The following is a 22587-nucleotide window of genomic DNA, read 5'->3' on the forward strand; positions in this document are numbered from 1 at the left end:
GTGGTAAAAGTGGTCTTATGTTGATCCTCCATTTTGACACTTACCTGATTGTATCCTGAGAAACCATCGAGCATAGAAAACATTTCTGATCCAGCTATAGTGCTTAATAATTGCTCCATTAACGGCAGGGGATAATGATCCTTGAGCGATGTGCGATTCAGGTCCTGAAAGTCCACATAGAGTCGAATGTCCCCATTCTTTTTCCTCACTGGGACCAGATTGGATACCCATGTACTATGTTTTATAGGATAAATAATCCTTGACTCGATCAGTTTCTTCAACTCCTGAGCCATGAGGGATTCGATCTTAGGATTAACAGGCCTCTGTTTTTGTCAGACTGGCTTAGCTTCATTTGTGAGTTTGATGGTGTGCTGAATGATGCTGGGATTGTAACCTTTTAGATCATCATAAGACCAAGCCATGACACCTTCATATTCATCACAGTATCGAGCCAATTTCACCCTGTCTTCAACGGAAACACCTTTGCCCACTTTGAGGATTCTTTCGCGTCCCACTGACATTTCAGTGTAATCTCCTTTGTCCGCTATGAGCTTTTTCTTATCCTTCTTAACATCCTCATGATCAAAAAAATTCTCCAAGGTGATCAGACCGTTGGGGAGCTTGTTGGATTTTAGCTGGATAATCTGGTCTCCGTAAGCTTCTTTAATCCTAGGTTGCAGGTGATCGGCAAATTCTCCCGAGCTTTGAATAAACAGAGCAATCTGCTCATCGCTTTCAAATACCTGCCAATATGTATTATTATGAGGAATAGCTGGACGGACCACCATATTGACTACTAAATTTCCAGCCAAGAGGTCTACCGCTGGATCAAAATGAGCCCCTATGGTTGCCATGTGATCAGCTTCGGTATTTAGTGCCCGGGGAATGCTGGTGATATTGAAAGCATCAAAACTTTCTATTAAATCCCAGACTCTGGAGCGGTAGGATCTCATACGGACATGCTTGGCGCTGGATATCCCTTGGACTTGATGTACTACTAATTCAGAATCACCAAAAACTTTAAGCTTCTTGATGCCCATTTTTTCTGCCATGTTTAGGCCTTGAATTAGCCCTTCATACTCTGCTTAATTATTCGAACATGCGAACTATAATCGGAAAGACCTTCAGATCAGATTGCCCACTGGAGGGGTGAGACAAACTCCAGCCACGAAGCCCATTTTGCATTTGGCGCCGTCAAAGTGTAGGGTCCATAGTGTCGAAGACAGCTGATCTTTGGAGAAAGGATCTTTGGTGAGTTTTGGGATTGGCTGATCTTCTTCAAAAATGCAATAAGTTCCTAGGCTGGTGGCATGGTAATTAGAGAAGGGATCAGAGTCTATGAACTCATTTAGGAAGGCTTCTTGTTTGGGTGGGATTTCCCCGGTCACTTCTTCGTCTTCTAATAGTTCTACCACCTTTCGCTCATCATGAGTTATAGAGGTGTGAGTAGGCTCGAAATTAATCAAGGCTTGGTCAGCTATATGCTCGGCTTGAAGAGGTTCGGCAAGGATCTTCATCTTAGCGTCGTGTCGGGTACAAAGAATCAGGTGGGACCAATCCAGGGACATCTACCCTCCTATTTTAGCGGCGAAATCTCGGGACAAATAGAGTCGAAAGACGGGAGGGATGTCGATGACCACTACTTCTTGGGATACTGTTATACATGGACATGCAAATAAGGTCAAATGGAGGCTTTTGATGAGACCTATCGTCTGGCCTTTGTTCCCATCGAGCTGCATTACCCCTTTACTTAAAGGGTCATATTGAATGTTTAATACTTCAACAATCTGCTTAGGCATGACCGTGGTGCTAGCACCAAAGTCTAATCATGGAGTTATGCAAAAGTTTGTTTCCAACTATCAGGGTGAGGTAAAAAGGATTTGGCTTAGGTTTACCTTCTCCTTGTGCAGTGGAGGGTGAGCCTTCATTTGTCAAAGCGGCAGGGGAGCATGCCTTGTTAACTACTGAGTGGCGATCCATTCCATTCGTCTGAGAGGGTGGCGGAGCTACCACGACTGTATCCTTTTGATCATGGGACAATACCTCCCTTAGTCGGCTTTTCTGTTCTGGTATACTTAGGAGGTCCCAGAGAGAGACATGGGCTGGAGCTTTCTTCAAATGATCTACTACATCCAACGCTGGGGGCGTGGAAACTCTAGGCTCCTTCGGTTTGTAAGGGATGAATTCCTTCCTAGGATAGGCGGAAATGATGATTGGTGGTTCCGGAGGTTTGTTTACGAGTATTGACCTTATATTACTGCCATCCTCCCCGGTCAAACACCTTTTAGAGCGAAGGTTGTAGTCTGAATGCACCATAGGGGTCCCATTTTTTGAAGTTCTTTCCTCAATAGTTAGTACTGTATCGTCATCCTCCATCCATGAAAAAAGTGCGTGATCAGGGGCGATTTCTGCTTCTTGTTGTAATGACATTCCTTGCATCTAAGCAACAAAAGCCGCATTATCCATGCCCGGGGATGTATATGTGGATTCATTTGGTATTATACCTGAGTTCCTTTGTTTCGTGACCTTTTGTTGTAGATTACCCCTTGGGCAATTCTTCAGGGTGTGAGCATTGTTGCATGGAAAACACCAAGAATTGGCATCGTCCGCCAAATTATTCTGACCCACAGTCAATTCTCTACCGCCGTTCGGGTGGATGGTCTGTAATGGATTAGGGACAGGGACTATTTGGCCATTCGGCGGGGTATTTTTCTCAGCCCGATAATTAGGATGTTGATAGGGGGGTCTGTTTCCTTGGAAATTTTGCTGAAAAAGAGGTTTGGTAGGAGAGACCTGAGCCCTTTTTAAGTTGACGATTTCATTAGAGAAAGATCTTAAGAGATTTTTCATATCATTGACCTCAGCAGCCAGAGAGGCGGAATGGACGATATTTTGAGGAGTGGGGAACAAATACATAGACTGTGGAGCAGAAGTGCTCGGGGTGGCTTCCTCCATTACTTGGGTAGACATTTCGGCGAATACTGGCATTGTAGGGCGAGGTGCGAGATTTCTCAATAAGGTTATTTTCAGCTTGAACCGCTAAGTCGAAAGCTTGCGGAAGAGTGTTACCCCCTAAGGATTGGATCATTACTGATATATCGGAATTGAAAGCTTTCAGATAAAATACGAAGGCCATATCTACCGGGGGGCAAGCGGACAACGGTATCCTTTGCCAGGTTCGCTGGAATCTCAGGTTGAAATCAGTTAAGGCCTCCGTAGGAGCTCTTTTGATCATAATGAGTTGGTGCATGAGGGATGATTTGTCAGCTTTGTCTGAGAATCTCTAAAAGAAGCGATCTCCCAACTGATCCCAGTCCCCTATAGTACTAGGGCCTAGAGATCTAAACCAGTCCAGAGCTTTTCCTTTGAAAGAAGCTACGAGCAACCACAAAGCCACGTTCTGCTCGGTGATGCCGTGTACGGTACAAACAATAGTTATGTCCTACAGATGTTCTCCAGGGGTTTTGTGACATTCTCCCGTGAATTTGGGAACAGCTTTCAGCGTGGCTGCCGGAATGGCTCCCCAAACTACGGGTGGAACTGGAGGGATGAGAGGGCTACCATTGTCTCAGGTCACAAAATTTTGGGGGGGAATTTGGGCCATTGTAGGGTATATGATGGTGGGGGAACCCTGTGGAAGTGAAACAGAGGCAGAATGGATGGTCACCAATGGAGGGAAAAGAAGATGAGGATTTAGGGCCGTCTGACTCTTGGTGACGGGCCTATGACTCATAAACTATCTGGGATGCATTTTTTTGTTTTGTTTTTAAAGGTTCGAGTCCCACCGGGCGTGCCAGAAAAAGAACTGTTGACTCTAAATTTTGCTTTGGGGACGAACAGCCTTATGGGAAATTCAGCATTGGGAGACCGACTCGCGCAAAGAAACACTGAATAACCTCCAAAGTTGAGAAGTTGACTCTTCCTTGAGTTTTGAGGAAAGGGAGAGGAAACAAATACTTTTTAAGAAAATGAGATGCTAAATACTTAGGCGATGCGCCATATCATTAATAGGAAATGAACCAATAGAAATCAAAGAATATTTGCAACTTCTGTAAGCATCTGAGCCAAAGACATAATCAAAACTACAATCAAATTTGCCTGAAAACATAAGGGACACATTCATCACGCATTCACTAGATAACAAGTATAGAAAAACATAGTTTAATCAGTGAAGTCTTAGACAAAATATTCCCAAAGTTTGTCAGAATTTTCAACAACAATAGCACAGAAAACACTATAAACAGTAAGCCAAGAAAGACATCATAAAGGCCACAGGCACAATCTGAATAATCTTCTTATGGTAAATCCCAAATAGTTTTTTAAGGCTGAAAACGAAAGAAAACTCCTACTTAGCAAATTTGATAGTTCTTCTCCTTCTCTAAAAATCCATCCCCTGGCGACAGAGAAATCCCCCCTTAAATATGCCACTACTTCTAAAAACAGCTCTCCTGAAAATCCAAAACTGACACAACCTCCTTGGAACAGAAAAACACGGCGTGTCACAACAAAGGCCGCACCCAACAAAACAAACCCTGCAACTCAAACTTTTCCTTTAACGGCCTGGAGGTTACCCATAACTGAATTGATCCTGTCAGAAGAGAAAGGACTACGGAAAAGGGGACCGCTGCGAGGAACTGCTTGCAAACTGTGCAAATGAGTAGGCCTGCCCAGAAGAACAGTAAATGAGCATTGCCATTTGTCACCCCCGCGTTGCTTCAAAAACGAGACACCAAAGAAGAACCGAGGGAGCAACGCTGGGCCACCAAGTGTCACACACGCTCATCCTTGCTGGCTAAAGAAAAAAAACAACGATCACAACTGGGCCCGCCAAGAACTTACATCGGGGAAAATAAAAGGTGAACAAGAACCTTTTGTGCTATTGGATCTCAAGAACTTGTATCCTTTTACACTAACACCATAGTTGATAAAGATACACTCCACTGCCCCGTTATCCTATTTATATCTTTTCTCAATAGGAACATGAATGTAATCTTTACAACCAAATACTCTGGGATGTCTCATTGAAGACTATTTACCATCATACCTTCATAGGTGTCTTTTCAAGAAGTGTAAATGTAGGAGATTTTTTAATCAAATAACATGCAATTGCTATGATTTCATCCCAGAACCCGTGTTTAAGTCCAACACCACTCAAAATAATCCTATCCCTCTCGATCAACGTCTTGTTCATCTTCTCTACAAAACCATTTTTTTGTAGTGTGTATGGAGTTTTCTTATTTCTCTCAATCCTATGGTCCTTACAAAACCTGTCTAATTATGCTAAACAAAACTCACCACCATTATCAGTCCTCAAACACTTAATCTGTCTACTAATTTGATTTTCAACAAGTGCTTGAAACTCCTTAAACCAACTAAATACTTCAACTTTAATTCTAAGAAAATATATCAATGTCCTTCTACTATAGTCATCTATGAATGAGACAAAATATATAGATCTAGATAAATAGGGAACATTTATAGGACCAAGTACATCTACATGAATATAATCCAATAACCCAAAAGACTTATTAGAACTAGAATAAAAATAAAAATGGTGTTGTTTTCCATATACATAATGTTCGCAAAAGTCAAACTCAATATTACAATCATCAAGGCTTTTAATAAGTCTGTTATTTTTCAAGGCTCTAAGACCCTTCTCACAAATATGAATGAGTTGTTTGTGTCACAATTTAATTTCTCTGTAGGAAGTTTCATCTCCAAATAATGAGCACCCTTGGGTACCAAAAAAACATGACCATTAGATATAGTTTCTAAAAAATTCTTCTTTGCTTGATCTAACAGTGAGGATGTAGAATCCAAAGATTTCTTCTTTGGCTTGTTAGAAAAACTATTGCACTGAACTATGCATACATCTAGCTTGTACAAGGTACATATTCAAACACCCTTAGCCAATACCATGGATCCTCTAGTCATCTTGCATACTCCATTTGAAAAGAATCATTCAATCTACTCACCGAAAGTAGGTTCTATGCCAAACCTAGGATATGCAATACACAATCAATCCCCTTCACTCCACCATCAAGAAATCTTATCTTAAATCTTCTGTGACCAACAATATTTAGATGAGAGTAATCTCTTAGATACACCTTCCCACCATCATATTCTTTATACTTTGAAAACTATCCTCTGTGAGAGGCCACATGGAAAGAAGCACCTAAGTCTATCAACCACCCATCTTCTAATGTATGTGTTGCCAAATATATGACAAAAACATATACACAACCATGAGAGGATTTTTCAAATTCTAAATAAGAGAAATTATTTTTACCTTTCTTTTCTTGTCCTCCTTGCACTCTTTGCAAATATGACCAAATTTGCCACAATTTCAATATTTCACTTTTGATTTTCTAAGAGACTTAGATGTCCCTAAAGACTTAGTTATTTTTTTAGGGTCCTTTTTATTGAAGTTTTCATTAGATCTTCCATGAACAACAAGGGATTCCTTGGCCATCTTAGAAGATTTTCTTCACATCTCTTTAGAAAAAAGTGATGCAACCCCTTCATCTATTTTAAACCGAGTAGTTGTACTTCCAATAGACATCACCAGGTGATCCCACAAGTTTGACAAAGAGCATACATCAATTATCGTCTTTAATCTTATCGCCAATAGAAATTTCCAATTGTGAAACAATTATATTAAAAGCATTCAAGTGATTTGCAATTTATCCTCCTTCTTCCACCTTCAAAGAATAAAGTTTCTTTCTCAAGAAAAGCTTATTTACTAGTGTAGTGTCATCAATTGTAACCCATTATAATTTCACACTCCTTTTTCATCCCTTGTCTTATTGTGTTCCCTCTTAGCTCTTTTTCAAGCCTCTTTCTGGCCTTGTATTGCAAAACTTGTTGTGTTACCCCCCTTTTTAAATTTGGAGTCACCACCCAATTTTCCTTAAGTGTTCCTTATCGCTTCATGTTTTGAGCTTCCCGTCGTGGGCTTTATGAGTTTCAAAAGTTATGTCGTGCGATGCGTCCCTTTTCTAAGCTTGTCACAGGGTTAGAAAGTTCCAAAATTTTTCGATCACCTGACCTCCCGTTGTCTTGTTCTTCGGTCTCTCTAGCGAGGGTTGTGGAAAGTTTGTAAGTCCTGACTGTAGGTTCTTAAGTTCATATTTTTCCCGACTGGGCGACTTGTCAAGTTTCACCTAGGTTTTGGGGTGTCGCCTTTGTGTCAAGTCTTTGTACGGATTAACGTTGTTTGCTTTGTTAGCAAGAATAAGCTAAATTAAAGGACCATTTTGAAAGGCGAAGTAAATGCAACATTTAAGGCATGTCACATCACTCGAGGACACATATGGGGTGGCGAATGATTTTTGAGCCAACCTTGCTTTTTGAATTTTCACAAGGTGCATCATCTAGCTTGTATCCATGTAGAGTGTGATACAAAATCACTAGGCAGGCCTGCGAGACATGAAAGTGGAGCAATTGAACTTAGAGACTTTTCTGCAAGAACTTGAAGGAAGCGAGAGAGCCCTGCTGCGGGAGATAATTTTTTAGTGTGGTTTGGCCTTCGCAGATAGTTTTCTTTCTATTATTCCCTACACAAATTTGATTGTTGTATGTTCTGAAAGATACGAACCATAAACATAAGAAATTCGAGCAGAAGGTGGTAGGGTTGTTGCATGGATTGATTTTGAAAGTGTTTCTCGTGCTTTGTGCCTTCCTGAGAAAAAAGCCTCTGAGAGCATGTCTGTTCTAGTTGGCAAAGAGTATTTCCAAATGCATGGGGACTGGTGTATGAACTACATTTCTAGGAATTGGCTAAAGTCCAAAAAGGGAGGTAAGTCTCAATTGCGTGCCAAATTAAAAAGAATGCACTTTAAGGACAAAGTCACATAAATTATAACCCTCTTGCACCGTGTTGTGGGAAATACTTGCACGGATTCTTTGAGTTTTGGATGTGTTATTTTATTCTGGTAATTTGTGCTCTTGGGAGTTTTGTTGACTGGACCTCTATTATTAGCTATCACTTGCATGAACAATTGCGGAATTTTCGCCAGTCTTTGGTTTTTCATATGTGTTCATATCTAATTTTCATCCTAGCTAGTCAAGAGTCTGCATGGTCGGGCTTGGAATTGCATCATCCTCTCCCTGTGTTCACACCCATCTATCAGAAATTTCCCCAGCTCACCATGCGTAAGGGTATGCAATCTTTTTCCTATGTCAATGATGTGTTCTTAGTGGGTATGGCTAGGAAAATAGAAGGAAACCCTGACCTACGGATTTATCATGAGTTTTCTACCTTTGTGACTAAATTTGGAAGTTTCTACACCCAATTCGATAGGTTCACATACCTTAGAATTGGGGGTTTTGAGAAGGGTCCGCTAAAATTGCCTCGGTTCTCGTTTGATTATATTGTGTTTTTGGAAGTTTTCTGCTAGATGGCTATTGTAAATGTTAAATACCTAAACATGGGGAAGAAAGGATACTCCTTCCCATTGTCGACAACTCATTTCTTTTGCAAAAAAAATGGCACTGCTAAGGCCATGGGAACAATTCTAGAGAAATTTCATTTTCTATCTCTGCCATCTAGAAGTAGTTTGACAACAAGGAATATGTAAAACATCATTTGTATGGAGCCAAAGGTTACATGAATCAAATTGAAATTGAATATTTTTGGGAGGGTTGTTTAGACGATGCTGAAGTGTTTAAGAGAAATTTCGTGAGGCTCTCTTTGCAACAAATCCACACTCTTGGTGTTTCCTTTAATGTTCTCGATAATGTGGTTGAAAATGAGGTCATTATTGACCCAAAGTATCATACTCTTGCTGATGCAACCCCCACAAAGATTGATTGGTCTAAAGAAGAGGTCTCAGACCTAATGGTTCACACTGCTCCAGTGTTAAGGAGGACATTTGACTAGTTAAATGGTAAGTGGAAACAACACGTTGGCTCCTCACAAAGCCAAAGGTCATCATCCCGCAGAGAGAAAGGAGCAATTTCCTCTTCCCCCATTCCAACATCAACAACCAAGTCTGTAGATAGGTTACTAACCCGAAGTTCTCAGTTAGGTGGTGATGGGGAGAGACCTGAAGAAACAGTTGCCAGACTGAAATCAACCTGTGAGCGGGATGATAGAATTGTGCCACCTAATGGGAAATTACCTCTTGTTGATTCTGATGGTATTTACCAACAAATAATTGATGATCATTTTTTTTCTGATTTGCTTGAAATTCCCTCCTCTCTTGTGCAAAATACTCCTAGCATTGTTAATAAAGAATCAAGACTTGAAACAACCTCTCCAACATGGCTGAAAACAAAGGTAGAAAAGAAAAGAAAAGTGTCCACCTTTGTTTCCAGTGAGATAGATACAACCGCATTGCTGTTACAAAGTTCTTGCAAGCCTAAAAAGGCTAAGTGAATGTCTCTAGTCATTTCTGACTCTGTATCTAGTCATCGGCTCCTAGAAATTGTTGACCCTATTAGGGACATAAATACAAATGAGATAACAAAAAATGATTATAAGATCAACCATGTGGATATTGGACCTTCTACTTTAGAAGGGGATGTCTATCATGCCGACTTTTCAGTCCATGCATTGATTTAAAGGGCCCAAGAATAGAAGAACAAGAACCTGAAGCAGCAGCCATTGAAGAATTTCATTTCATCTATCATAAATCCTTATCTATTATAAATCCTGCTACGGGGGAGGCTTCAAGTTTGCATGTACAGGGACTTGATTCAGACACTGTGAAAAAGGTCAAAGGTAATTTGGGTATGCTAAAGTCACTGAATGGATAGATGAAATGTATAGAGTTGGTGTTAGTTACATCACTAAATTCAAAGTGTTATATGTGAATATTTGGAATAAAAGAAAGGATTTATTAGCTAAGCTAGAACATATCAGGAAAGAGCATGGAAGCATATTTGTGCTTTCAAAGGAGGTCACAAAACTCATGTCATTGAATCACACCATATTAATAACTGAAAAATTAGTAGAACATCCTAAGGAAGTTGATCCTACTTGGCGTGAAGGTCTAGATTGGAAAGAGAAAATCTATCGTGATTATATCAATGACATTGATGATGCTTTAAAATGCTACTTGAATGATATGCTAAAAACAAAGAATAACCTCGACGCTCTAGATGTTGACCTTATGGACAACTTTGAGGAAAATGTATGGGAACTCAATGAAATCATGTGCCAATTCAAAGATAATTATTAGAAGAGCATCAGAGATCCTCAAAACGTTTCCTTGGAATCCTTTAAAGGATTATGTCACTTGAAAATGCATACCACTGCCATTGAGTTCGAGATGGATGAAATGCACAAGAACATAGCCACTACTGACGGGTTAATTTCAAAATGGAGAACAAGATTGTGCATCACAGCAATACCAGAAGACCTGAACATGGAGCCAATCGTGAATAGGTATCAGGAATACAAACAAAGACTCGAGGCCTAAGAAGTGACACGTGCTGGACAGGAGGTAGAGGTCATCGATGACAATGAACTGGAAGCTGAGTAGGTGGTGGCAGTTCCATGATTTTACTGTTTTATTGCTTTTCTTAGATTATTGGCTGTGAGGGCTAAAGATGTATTTGTAAATAATGGTTGTCTTTAAGAAACATTTACTCTAAATATTTTAAATAGCTGGACTTAGTTTCATTTCAGGATGTTTTGGGCAAACTTTGTTTTACTCTTAAGAGAAAAAACTTCTTTAAGCACATTTTGTTTTACTATTTTGAATATAGACAAATTTTTGGTGGCTTTCAGATATTCGTAATCTTTGAATTATGGTGTGTGGATGCCTTCTGTTCTTTTGAATGGTTACCAATGGATGGATTTATATTTGAAATGGTGAATGATTCACATTTTATGTTATTGCAAGAGGATTATCTGTGAATGATATTTTGTGGTAATCTAGTTGATTCAAAATCTGAAAAATCTAAAAATAGTGTCTTGTATCTTATGCATGCTTTTGCAAAGCTTTCTGGTTAAAATCTCTTTCCTTATTTTCTTTCGGGTTAAAAGCATTTGGTTAATTCTTATTCATTGAATATCATATGAAGGTAGCTGCCACCTTGTAAACTAAGCAAAGAATCAGTCAATAAATAGTTTGTTAGACTGGTTCAACTGTTGTTACATTTGTCACCTTTGTGGGCATGAGAATATAGAGTTAGGTGATAAATCTGTTAACCAACATGTTGTCATATTTTGATATAATGATCTAAATATGTCAGTGTACTAATTCTTGCCACTTGATTCCCAATCCTGATATTATAATATGATCAATGAAGGTCAGCCTATTTAATGAAATACCTTGGGAACCCTATACAAGATCATCTTTCGTAATTCATCTTCATCCCACAATATAGCTACATAATCCAATCAACTCCTAGAGCAAGTATTATGAGCAAATTTCTTCAAATATGAGCATTACGAAGCAACAAGTCGCAACAATCTTCATGGAATTATTTTTTCACGATTGATCTTGTCTTGTCATGTCATGTTATTGCATCAACATTTATGGGTTCTATTCAAAGATAATAGCATCATCATTAACAATATCAAGCTTGAGGTAATTTCATTGTGATTCACTGTATTGATTTAGATTTCATATCTTTTCTATGAATTCTTCATTATAGGGTTAATTCCAAACCCCAAGTTTGACAAAGGCGAACCCCCATCACACCAAAATCATTTCTCCTCTCTTGTGTGTGCATGTCACATGTTCAACAAAGAAGGATTATAGATTCAAAAAGTGCATATTGAGACAAAAAGAACCAAATTTTGAAGAACCAAAAAACACTATACACTGGCTTAGCCACATAGTTTGATGCTTTTATAATTAAACTTTAGGAAGATATTTTGGTGACGTTTTCATTCCAAATCCATTTCTAGTATATGCATCAGACACCTTAAAAACTAGGTCACCTAGCCACATAGTCCAACAATTTTGGGCTCAAATTACAGACATAGATTCCTTTAATTCCATTTTTTAGATTTGTACTTGAAATATACATATTTGTTTTGTAGCTCATCATTTATGATGATTACTCTTAAATTTGCATCATCAGCCCTAGTCCTTGCATTCACTTATCAAATCACAAAAGAATAAATCAATCATAGCACCCAACTGACCCCAATAAGTTTGAAGTTGGGCCTATCGCTTTATTCTTCAATATATTGATTTAGTAAATGTGTTTGATTCCTAGTTTACATAATTAGAATAGTGGATCCAATTTACACACCATTACAGCTAGAGACTTTTCTTGATAAAAACCACCAAGAGTTTTCCAAAGATCTTTTGCATTCTTTTCTTAATGGACATTTAGGAGCACTAAATCAACTAAACAAATTCTTATCAAACCCCTAACTTTTGATCTATTAAATCCCAATCTTCTTGGGTTGTTACTATTTTTGTACCCAATATTGTAGCCCATAAATCTCTATCTATGTTGAAAGCATATATTCCATCTTGAGTTTCCACAACTCAAAATTGTTGCCATGTTAAAAATTTTCATTTTAATTTTAGAATTTACTTGCCATCTTTTTTTTGGGAAATAAATAGGCCCAATACCAAAGATTGTGAAGATAAATATCTATCTAATAAACTAATCAAAGGATGAGATTCAAGGCTTGGATAGTACTAACATTAAAATCTGAAAATTAAGTTGCCTTAATTGTGGAAAACCCATGATTAGATCCTTCTTTTTTATGATGTCAAAAATTAGCTTGTTAACCATTCTTAATAAACCTATCTTATGTGAACTTATAAAAGCAACAAATAATGATTAACATCAACATAAGATAACAAAAACGAGGCATATATCAACAAAATAACACCCACACATAACATAGGTTTATGTGGAGAAACCCTTGCAAGAAAAAATTCCACCAAGAGAGGACAAGCTTGTGTTAACAATAATAAAATTGCTTACAATATAATCACTTACATTCTCCTCTTTTCCTCCACCATAGAAGCACCTATGCACATGTGAACAACCTCCTTATGCCTCTCATTTGTCCTTTTTTCCTGCAGAGAAAAGTACATTCAACTATTCCACATTCTGTTGCACATAAAATCTACACCCAAAGGCTGAATTTATAGAATGACAAGAGCTTAAAAACCACCAATAAAGGTTCCAAATATGAATCTTCATTACTCATGACCATAACCCCTAGAATGCCTCCACGAAACTCAAAAAATACATCGGTTTAGCTTCCAATACCTTCCCTCCAACATGGACACCTATACTTGCAAGATAAACATTACATTAAATGTAATAAATGATCAAAAACCAAGAGACACCTATTGCCTCTTCCGTAAAACCACTTGGAGAAGTCCATAGGTCACTCTTTTTCCACTTTCTTAAGTCATTAAATATCTTATTCTAGACATCCATAAGTGGCAAAAATAATATTAAATATTTGCGTTCACAACCCACTTTTACTGTTGCTAGTGTAACCCATCACCCCTTATGAATGTATTACAAACAATGGTGAAAATTAAAAATTATTTTCCCAATACATCCTAAGTGCCTTAGGACACTTTCCAAGGATGTTGGAATCATGACATAGGATTTAAAAGGTAGATGACACCTTAATCTTAACATTCTCCCACTTGACATCACACATTGTAAATACATCCATAGGAGTCACAAACAAGGGAAAACCATCCCTTAACCATCCATGTACCATTTGAATCTTCACCATGCTCTCATGCTCCAACAAGACACCTGTAAAAGCAACCATGACAACTACCGTCAACCAAAACATTCCTCACATCCTCCAACATGCCACATATGGAAGAAAAAAGGAGATAAGTGTCGACGTCTTATCTAATTGGTCCACAAGGTTCTAATGTTTGGGCACATATGACATTCTTAATGGTGCTCCTTGTACAATAATCTTACTACGACAAGTAACAATGTTGCATGTGGGATCTTTACCTTTGATTGTAATGGTTTCAACTTGTTCATTGGCATTATAAAGGTTGTTGACAATATAAGTATATGGTGCACAGCTATAGTTTGTCGTGTTATCTTGATTCTTACCTTGATGGGAGAGACCTCCTTTCTCATATTATGGGAGTGGATTATTGAGCATGGTATGATCAGTATTGAAAGTTTTTTCATTGTGACCATCCACTTCTATGTCACCTCGATCAACAAGGTTTTGAATGATGTCTTTTAATTGATGGTAGTTGTTTGTTTTGTGTCTTTTTCCCTTATGAAATTCACAATACTACTTATCTCTCCACCATGAAGGTTTGACCCTTGGTTCATAGTTTGATGTTTTAGGTAATGTGATAAGATTAGAAGAGATGAGCTATCATAAAATATTTTCAAGAGGTTCTCCCAAGGGTGTGTAGGTGCGAATGGGTTTGTAGGTAGGGTAGTTTTTTTTAGGTTCCTCTTGCTGTGTATTTGGAGGTTGATTTCCTTGATTGTTTTGGGAATTACCTTGATTGGTAGAGGGGTTGTTGTGATTATCTGCTTGCCCTGCAATTTTGACTATGGGTTGGGAGATTTTGACAGTTTGTGCGTCCACAACACCATTGTTAACAATATTTTTATTGCCCAAAACTTGGGTTTGTCACTGTTGTAGGCTGGTCGTGGACCCTCCTTGTTGTCATTGTATATTTTGACAAGTCCCTTTTTGATAAGGGATTTCTCGATTTTAAGCCCTTGGGCTATCATGTCTTTGAAAGTGTCCAAACATTTGATATCTAAGTAGAATTCCATTTCCTCATTTAAGTTTGAAATAAAATTTTTAACTAATTGTTCCTTGGGAATGGGGAAAGGAACATGTACTAGAAAGGTGTCTCCATATTTGTAAGAATGTCGAGAATAACTCGCCATTCTTTTGTTTTGTATTGCATAGATCAGCCATGGAGACATCCTGTTCTATGTTATGCACATGATGAGTGATAAATTTTTGTACCAGGTCCTCAAAGGTCTCGATCCCACCGGGTAGGCGTGAGAACCATTGCATAGCTAAGCCTCCCAAACTTTGGGAAAAAAAGCTGATTAGATATATGTCCTCATATGCAACCTCTAAGCAGGTAGAGTAAAATTATCGCACATGATCTCTAGGATCTCCTTTTCCTTTGTATTTATCAAACTTTGGGGTTTCAAAGTTGTGTGGGAAAGGAGGCATGTATACGTTTCTATCAAATGGATATGGATAGATATCTTTGAGAGCATATTGCTTTTGTGACCTTCCTAAGTGTACTTGTTGGGTGAGGTATTGCATTTGTTGTCTCAACATATCTATTTCTGTAAGAGGGGGTGGGATGTTGCCATGTTGATAGTTATCGTCGTAGCTATGGTATTCCTCGCCCCCCTGTCATCTTGATTTTTTTCTTTCCAATGGCTATGTTGGGATTGTTATGGTATATCCATAAGTTGCGATACGTCAAAGTCTGCGGGAAGTTTGGCTCCTTCTTGAACAAGTTTTAGAAAATGGGCATCAACATTTCCCTTGATAATTTCTTCAAAAAGTCTTTTAAATCTGGGGTTGTTATGTGCGTCTTCTATTTGTGCTTGTGTAGGGGTATTTGGGTCTCCTCTTCTTGAAAAGGGGTTAACGATCTCTTCTTCTTCTTCCCATATTTCATTTTGCCTCTGACTCTGAGACCTAGTTCTTGCGATGTTTGAAGTGCACATTCGTGAAAGTGAAAAAGTGGGTGTTTGATTCCTGTCTTATGATTCCAAGAGTGGATGATGAAATTTTTATGGATAAGTGATCTCGTTTTTGAAAGGGTGGGTATCAACAAAGTTATTTTTGAGATTGTTTGCCTGGTTTCAAATAATTGTGAGATGAGATGTAGCAAGGCTTTAAGAGCATAAGCTACCTAGTTTTGAGAGGATGCACTCAAAAGCTAGTTTTAACCTATCTAGATGCTTAGTAATGCCTCTTAGGATGATTGATCCTATATGTAGAGACACACTAGAGAGTATGTTTGTTGATATGATTTAGCAATATCCCAAAAGAACTAAGGACAAAACCTTTGTGTGTTTGAGAGTTGAATGGAATTTTGATTTTATGGAATGAGTGAAAACCTTGGAATTTCTATGAGGTGACTATGAGCCAAAATGATGCACATGAAAGGGGACACAAAAACTCAAACAAGATTCAAATGTTAGTGAGTTAGTTTCCAACAAAAACTAAAACAAATGAAATAAAATCCTTCACATACATATCAAGAAAGATTAAAAAGCATGCAAAGAAAGCAAGATAAAAGAAGAGAAGGAAGAGTAATCTCCCTAAGATGCTCCCATGATGCCTTTGTTGCTTCTCCCTTTTCTCTCTCCTCCCCAAGATCCAAATGAGTGTATGTAGCTCTCAACTTTAGCACTAAACTATGGATGCCAATGGAGATTCAAAATGGTTGAATGAACTAAACTTCCTATTGCTATGCAAATACCTACAACAAGATTACTATGAAAAAGATTAAGTGTATGTGTCTATGCAAGTATAGTAACAATGCTTAAGATGCTTTTTTTTTTTGCTTGAGGGTGAGGGCTCCTTTTATAGGGAAAAATGTTGATTGAATGGCCAAGATTGGGTGAGCTTGTGGAGGGTTAGGATTCCCTAATTCATGATCCATGTGATGGTTTTTAACCCAATCCCTTGATGACGAGTGTCAACATGAGATGGCTTGAGAGGAGAGGTAAAGATCATTTAATGCCTTAGAAGACATGAGGGTAACCTCATGTAGGTTGGGTTATTGGATAAAGCTATTATCCAAGGGTAATGTTATTATCCAATGGGTAAAATCTTGTGCAAATTTTACCCATGGTTAAGCCTTGACCAAAGGGTCAAGACCCATGTGGGTTGGAGTGTTGGAGAAGTGAAGCACTTATCACTCTGTAAGAGTCTTAAATGGGTGAGATGATGGGTTGAGGGTTAATATTGGATTAGTATTGTGCAAATGTTTAGAAGAGGGATTAGGCTAAATTAGAAGGGGTTAGAAGAGTCTAGAAGGGGTTTAGAGAAATCTAGAAGAATCTAGAAAGAGGTGGGTGTGGGTAAATAGGTTTTTATTTAAATAAAAATCTATTTAAATGTGCAACTTGCATTTGTAGGAGAATGCAAGTGGATGAGTTATTTTTAAATAAATATTGATTTATTTAAAAAGGGGATTTGATTTGGGGATTTGATTTTTAAATAAATGTTAAATTTATTTAAATAGGAAGAAGGAAGGTGAATTAAATAAATTAGATTTATTGAATAACTTGGACTATAGTTAGTAATTAAATAAATTGATTAAATTTATTTAACTAGAATATTAGAATAGGCTAAGGTGAATTAATTAAATGCCAATTTAATTAATAAAGAAACATTAGTCATTAAATAAATATTTAGTATTCATTTAATCAATAGACAAATTAATGTGTCTACACCTACAAATCAAACCATATCCTTGTCCCACAAGAACATGTACCAAGTTGTGTAATGTAAGATCTCCTTCACCATTCCCATACTAAAAGGATATCAATATTTAACATTTAATCAAATAAAACATGACAACAATAGATGTAAACATCTCATACCAAAGGCAGATCAAACAAACCATCCATTCCCACAACAAAGTGAATTATGCCCAAAGCCACAAATCATTTCCTGTATCTTTCTAAATAAGTCCTCAAAACTATATCCATAGCTTAAGACCAACAATAAGGAGAACAAAAAAATTCCATAAATCATGCTTCTTCTTTTTAATAAGTCCTTGGTACTTCTATATTCAAGACATTCACATGAGAAAACAAGATAAAAAATAAAGAATGTATTTGATAACTAGGTGGGAAATACCTCTAAGATCATTCACCTGTCGAGTAGATCAAGAGTGGGAAATAATATTGTCATGTGCTCACAACACCAAGCAATAAAGGTCAAAATAAATGACAATCTTTTCTTCAGGCCCATAATGGATTCACATCTATAACTAGGTGTAGTCTCCTCAGTCTTTCTTCTAAAATCCTCATCAAGGAGTCACCATCTTTACACATGGTCCCAAAAGACATGAGTTCACATAGTCTCACCCAAGTTTCTCTAGTCTCCATTAGCATAAGCCAATCAATCCATACTAACTTTAAATGCGATCTTGCAAAATCACAAAGCTCCAAGCAAATGATTAATACTCAAAACCAAAGAGAAACAACAACACCTTACCAAAGAATCAAGGGTCCTCCATGGCACCAAGATGTCACCATAACCATATATCATCAAATGATGAATCCACATAACTGCTAAAGCTCCCATTGAACTGTGTAACCAAGCTCTTCAGGCATCATGACAACCATCTCCTAACTAAATATCCTCCATGGCACCAACATGATCAAAGAACTCAACCAAGAGCTCCCAAAAGGAAGAGTCAAATCACGATCTCCAAACCAAGAAGATACAACTACACATCCTTTGTCAATAGAACCAAATATGTCAAAATCTCATTGCAATATGAATGTAGAATCCAAGAACTCCACATGACACCAACACCCATTGCAAAAAATCATCCATCTTCTAATCAAATATTTTTCATGACTCATAATACACTGTAACCACAACTTAGAACCAAAATCTTGAAACGAAGAAGATATAACACATTATGTGATTGCATATAGCTCCCACTGAAAGTGATACCAAGTAATACATGGCATCATGAAAAACATCAGTACCAAAACTCCACTAAAAGTGAACAAAGCTTCTCATGCACCATAATATACTATTGAGATTCAAATGATCAACTATATCAGGTACTCCAGATAATTATTCTATCACTGCAATCAAAAACCAATGTAATAATGGTGACCAATAATAAGGGCCTACCAAATCGAATCCTCATTAGACAATCTACAAGATCAACACATCCACAATGTCTCAAAGAATAAATACATAATTAGTGCACATTAGTGCTCCAATCTCAAATAACTAAAATATTCAACCTCACATCAATATCATGCATAACAAAGATAATCAAGCATAACATGTGGATTTCCAAGACTCAAACACCAGAATCAATGCTAGAGCTAATTTTTCAAACAAACCCACATAGGAGTAACTATAGATTAATAAGAACTTTCTAAGCAGCCATGCAAACTTGTAACCGTCTCCATCCAAATACCCCAAATCTAGTCATACCACAAATCTACATACCATAAATTTTATTTAACATGTAAAACTTGCAAAACCATATCTATAAAATCTTAAATCCATTTAAACATCCAAACATTTACATTATACATGTCATTTGAACAATGAAAAGACCACAGATCTATAAAACCCAAAAAATTGAAAACAAGAGATCACTGCAACCTACAAAAGGAAAGGAACTTGTTATCCAAGAGCTTAAACCATATGAAACATATCAACTCCACAACTCTCAAAGAGGTTAGTGTTTTATCTTCTAGTGCTTTCATGTAACCATGGGCTAAAACTATGAATCCAACACAAACACTCCATTATGTAGTCCAAACAAATAGTGTATCTCCATGTAACTAGGATGTCCATACTCATCCAACATGAACACCTTCTCACTACACATGACCACAAGGTAAAAGAACAAAAATGCCAAACAAGAGGATGCATATATATTATCAAACTTCATGAAGATTCATAAGCATGAGAAACTCCATGAAGATACATAAGCATGGGCTTCAAATAGCCAACATAGACCACATTGATAATATCCATGGTTTCCAATCTCACAAATATGTAAAATAGAGCTGACTCACATAACATTCATTGGAGCCCCAAAATCCTTCCAACAAACTTTAATTCCTTCTAAATTATTCCCACAAGCTTGCCAAACTAAGAAACCAAAAAATAGAGGAATACTTAGAACCAGTAACCTTCAACTTTGATACCAAATGTTGGGAAATAAACAGGTTCAATGCCAAAAATTGTGAACATCAATCTCTATCCAATAAACTAATCAAAGGATGAGATTCAAGGCTTGGATAGACACAACATGAAAATTTGACACTCATTTGCAAATCTAAAAAATAAGTTTCCTTAATTGTGGAAAACCCATGATTAGATCCTTCTTCTTTATGATGTCAACAATTAGTTTGTTAATTATACTTAATAAACCTATTTTATGTGAACTTATAACAACAACAAATAATGATTAACTTCAACATAAGATAATAGCATTAAGGCATAAATCAACAACATAACATCCACACATAACACAAGATTTACGTGGAGAAATCCTTGCAGAAAAAAAACTCCACCAAGAAGAGAGGACAAACTTAAAGTATTAACAACAATAAAAGTGCTTACAATACAATCACTTCCATTCTCCTCTTTTCCTCCACCATAGAAGCACCTATGCACATGTGAACAACCTCCTTATGCCTCCCATCTGTCCTTCGTTCCTGCAGAGAAAACTAGATTCAATTGTTCCACATTCTGTTGCACATAAAATCTACACCCAAAGGCTAAATTTATAGAATGGCAAGAGCTCTAAAACCACCAATAAAGGTTCCCAAAAAAGACTCTTCATTACTCATGATCAAAACCCTTGGAATGCCTCCACAAAACTCGAAAAGACATTGGTTTAGATTTCAATACCTTCCCTCCAACATGGACACCTATACTTGCAAGATAAACATTACATTAAATGTAATAAATGATTGGAAACCAAGATATGTCTATTTCCTCTTACATACTCGCACTTGGAGAAACCCATGAGTCACTCTTTTTTCACTTTCTTAAGTCATTAAATATCTTATTCTAGATATCCATAAGTGGGAAAAACAATACTAAATATTTGTGTTCACAACCCGCTTTTACCACTACTAGTGTAACCCATCACCCTTTATGAATGTATTACAAACAATGGTGAAAATTAAATATTAAAAATTATTTTCCCAATATATCCTAAGTGCCTTAGGACACTTTCCAAGGATGTTGGAACCATGTCATAAGATTTGCAAGGTAGATGACACCTTGATCTTAACACTTTTGCTTGCAATAAGGCTACAAAATTTTGCTCTACAATACTCCTCTTGAAAATAAGATTAGTATAAAAAATCCTTCAACCCACCAAATGAATCAAAGCTAGCTAAGCTATGATACCAATGGTTAGGAAGCCGGGTACACAAAAACAACCCCTTACACCAATCTAACATAGGAGAGGGTTGCAATTTTTTTTAAAACTCTTGTTTAATTGCAAAATAAAATTGTTGCACATATAAATTTTAGATTTAAACAATAACCATAACATAATGATTTATGTGAGAAAACCCTATGGAGAAAAAACCCACACTCCAAAACACCCAATTTAATTGTATTATTCAGTAAAATGGATTATCTACAATTTATTAGAGCTTATGCTCTTCAAGAGCCTTTTAGAACATGGAATTATTTGAAAAACATAATGGTAGCATAAAATATTCAACCTATCATACAATAATAAATTATATAAGAGGCATACAATGCTACAAAAGCTAGGTGCCCTAAAAAGCATTCTCCAACTTCACCAAAGCAAAAAGTTGAAAAAAGCTCAATGTCTATGGCTCCAGCTTCATCCTACTAATCCAAACAAGATACACCTTATCCCTAGGAATCTACCCTTGAGAAAAGAATCCTCATCCATTACTTGGGTGCCAAGGAAAGATAAAAGCAAAAAAATGCTCTCTTTGCTTTTTTTTGTTCTAGAATAGAAATTGCACAAGTCTCTTTGCTTAACATAAGAGATCGTCAAATCTGTTTTTCTCTTCAACATGGAAACTATTGACTTGAATCTCCTAAATAATAGGACCTCCAAAGTAGGTTCTTGTTTCCTAAAATTTAAGGATTGTACCATATCTCATATCCTATAAAATAGGAAACATGTCATACACATCAATTACCATGTAGGATGCCACCTCTCCAAGAGGACCCACAAAGTGAATGACAAACTTAAAAAAATCATCAACTTACGATAGATAAATATACACTAAATAATTAATTAAATTAATTATCAATGTTAGGACTCTAAGTAGAGAGGAAAGACATGAGGGTTTCAAAAAAAATAAAAATAAAGATTCATTTTCAAGATTGAGGTTAAAAATATTTTATATAAAAAATACCCACTTAACAACTAGGTATCCCTATTGTAGAGAATAAAAGAGAGTAATGCTTCAACCAAGCTTAGAGAAGATTGATTAACTTCCTTATAGACAATCAATGTAGAATTAGATATATGCAAAGTTAGTTTTAATATGTTAAAGTTGAGTTTTTCAATTTTTTGTGATGTTCATTCAATTAAGGGGCTTTCTACAGACCTATTCTCGACTAGGCATTCTTTTACCCTTCCATAGACTATTTCAAGTTTGTAGTATAATTGACTCTTAGGAGATAATATCTTGTTACAACTATTCACCTTGTGATTAGGGCGTTGTCTAATAAAAAGGAGCTTGAACTATTTATATTTTGAGAATACAACAATGCCTAATTGAGAATGGGTAGGTCATTAAAAGTTTCCACTAGAAGTTATTGAATAAGTTATTTTTTAAGATTTTATAAAGGAAAATGATATTTCTTTAAGTTTGGTTTAGGTAAACTCAATTAAATATATACACAAGCATAATTAATTTAGATTAATTAAATGATGTTAGTTGACACTTAATCTA

This window comes from Cryptomeria japonica, chromosome 4 (genome assembly GCF_030272615.1).
Source record: "Cryptomeria japonica chromosome 4, Sugi_1.0, whole genome shotgun sequence".
Taxonomy (NCBI): domain Eukaryota; kingdom Viridiplantae; phylum Streptophyta; class Pinopsida; order Cupressales; family Cupressaceae; genus Cryptomeria; species Cryptomeria japonica.